Consider the following 318-nt stretch of genomic DNA (forward strand, 5'->3'; position numbering starts at 1 on the left):
TAAGTAATTGCTCGATTGATTGGTTGAGGTTTGGGTGCTTAAAAGGAAATAGCTAGACTTAGGGTTTCTATTCAGGAAACTTGGAATTATAATCCTCGAAATGCCTAATGAGTTGCATGCATGATAATGTAAAGCTCAACTGTCAATTCAACAAGTCCATCAGCTATTGCATGTTTGAACTTGTCTATTAACTAGATCTAATGACCCAAACAAATGTGTTCGATCAATAGCTGTGTCGATCGATAATCCTATGGGGATATCGATCGATACACCTTTCGCTCCGTCGATCGATTATCCAATATGAATATCGATCGACGC

The sequence above is a fragment of the Brassica oleracea genome, unplaced genomic scaffold (genome assembly GCF_000695525.1).
Source record: "Brassica oleracea var. oleracea cultivar TO1000 unplaced genomic scaffold, BOL UnpScaffold00616, whole genome shotgun sequence".
In the NCBI taxonomy this organism is placed as follows: Eukaryota; Viridiplantae; Streptophyta; class Magnoliopsida; order Brassicales; family Brassicaceae; genus Brassica; species Brassica oleracea.